Below are 2,500 nucleotides of genomic sequence, written 5' to 3'. Positions count from 1 at the left end.
TGTGTAGCGGTCTGTATAAACTATATAAGCTATGAGCATCAACATGTCAAAAGTTGATATGGTCCTGATTACAGTTCACAATCTATGGACGCATGCAAGCTCCAAAAGAAAAACTGCGTTTGCTGATAAGATTTAGGGTGTGGGAAGAGAGGAATGGAATGAGTTTGGTCCATTCAGTTTCTTCAGTCTACCTGTGAACATCCATGATTGTAAGGTATTAACAGATGCCACATCTCTCTGGATCGTATCTGTACTCACTGTACGTTTGAATGAAAGTATCATTACATAGATAAAGAAGTTTCAACCCAGATTTGTATGATTTGCTTTTGCATGATCAAGATTTAACCATTATGCAATTATGTTCCCTTGAACACTGCACACAAACCAAATATATTTTCTTCAAATGATTCTGTACTCATAGTGATAGTGCTGAAGTGAAACATTCAGGTCACACGTGTTCATACGGTCAGACATGCGCTAATTGCAGCATCATCATCCAAAAGAATAATTAGCACATCCAAATGTAACTTCTTAGCGGACAGTGTTGGAAGGCTTTGCTCATGTCAGCTGCTGGACTTCATCAAGAGACGGGCCAATCTGAGGTGGTCAGACCCAGGACACAGACATTACACACATACATTACACACATACAACACACACATACAATACACACATACAATACACGCATACATATATACGATACACACATACATTTCACAATTACATTACACACATACATTACACACACACATTGCACACACACACACATCGCACACATTTCAACTTGCAGCATGCCTTGAGCCCCTTGAAGCTGTTCTATTCACCACGTTCTGCAGCACATTCGGACCCCCACTCCACCCCTCACAAAACGCTAATGATGTCACGTTGTGGATACGGGGCAGACACCGCCATAAGAAGATAGAACAACATGCTGGCGGTGCTGGTGGCGGGTGGCGGGTGGCTGGTGGCGGGGGGGGGGGGGGGGGCGGGATGACGGGGTGTGGTGTAATGTTTTCTACCCACCCACAGACTGTCTAGCAGGGCTGTAATTACGGGGCGAGCCGTGGCGTTGTGGTCGCCCCGCCACAGAGCGCCTCGCGTCGCTGGCAGGCTTGCTTGCAGCCCGGATAGCGCTCCGGTCCGACGGGCCTTCATGGTCCGGCCCTCCATGTCCAACCAAGACTGCGGCCCATCCAATCGGATTCTCCTATTTTCAGAGCCGGTTCTCTGTATCGAAATTGTGATTTCTCGGGCTCCTATAAGTATGTTGGGCGATGTAGTGTTTTTTCTCAGGTATTGTACGTATTCTTTAAGTGGAAGGGTTGTAATTGAAATAGGTTGTGTATGATAGATGGATCACATGGGAACCTTGTTAAGACTCAAATTGACTGGGGCCAGGGGAGGCTGAGAACAAATCAAAGTAGTGTGTGAAATCAAAGTGGTAAAGGATAAATGGACTGCAGTTCTAAGCAATTCTCTAAGCACCAGTCACTCACAGCGTTTTGCAATTATTGCCTCACATTCACCCATTCATACATACATTCACACACCCACGGCGGTGTCAGCCATGCAGGGAGACCCAGCTTGTCGGTTAGAGTTAGAGTAGGTGTCTTGCTCAGGGACACTTCTACATTCAGCTAGGAGGAGACCCAGCAGGGGATCGAACTAGCAAACTAGCAAACGCTTCTAGTGCTGCATGATCAAGGTTTGACAGTGATAGCAATCAGAAACCAAAGTAGTTTTTTCGTCATAAGTATTATATATAGTATCATATATAAGTCTCAATAAATCACAGACAAAAATGAGGCTTTAATATTATGTATACACTTCAATGACAACATGAGCAACACATTTCAACCATCTCCTTCTCTGGAAAACCTCATAAACCACAAACATCAGAATGTCTCGATCTGGCAGCAATCAGTGAGCGTCATTAGACTAGCCCGATTGCGCTCTGCATTTTCTATCGAACACGATAGCTATAGTCTGTATGTAATGCAGTGTCAACCCTAATGATCTGCCATTCCAGGCATGATTTATTGTCCCCCCTCCACCCCCCCCCCCCCCCCCCCCTCCACTGCTTGTGTCACCCTGGCTGCCGCTAGGCCCTCTGCCAGCAGACGGGTGTAGCAGAACTCCGTACAGACTCATTTACGCCGCTACCAAGTATGTTGCCACCACTACTGACAGAAACCCGCGCGGCGCAATTACCAGCGAGACCCAACCCGACGCCACCGCGCTTTCATCTTCACCCTGCGGTTTACGCTGTTTTCGTAACTCCCCGTAAAAACAGAGCGATCGCTGCTTCTTACTTATACTACAGATATGGGCTCAGACTGTTTTCAGATTATTTTCTTTTTTTTTTTTTTTAACACAAGCTGGAAATGATATAGAGCGTTAATAGAAGGGTCGTTCCTTTAATGCGACTTTCTCTCCTTCTCCCTCCCTCCCTCTCGCTCTCTCTCTCTCTCTCTCTCTCTCTCCCCACCCCCCCCCCTCC

At 46.4% G+C, this 2,500-nt stretch overlaps 1 protein-coding gene across 1 annotated transcript in view; it reads left to right on the top strand.

Moving 5' to 3' along the window:
* cUnh8orf34 (chromosome Un C8orf34 homolog) overlaps positions 1–2,500 on the top strand; it is a gene marked incomplete at both ends in the record, with an annotated part of 58,963 nt that overhangs the window by 45,401 nt on the left and 11,062 nt on the right. The window lies entirely within an intron of this gene.

Source organism: Micromesistius poutassou (genome assembly GCF_964030765.1).
Source record: "Micromesistius poutassou genome assembly, chromosome: 11".
Lineage (NCBI taxonomy): Eukaryota > Metazoa > Chordata > Actinopteri > Gadiformes > Gadidae > Micromesistius > Micromesistius poutassou.
This window is presented reverse-complemented; position numbering and strand designations above follow the sequence as displayed.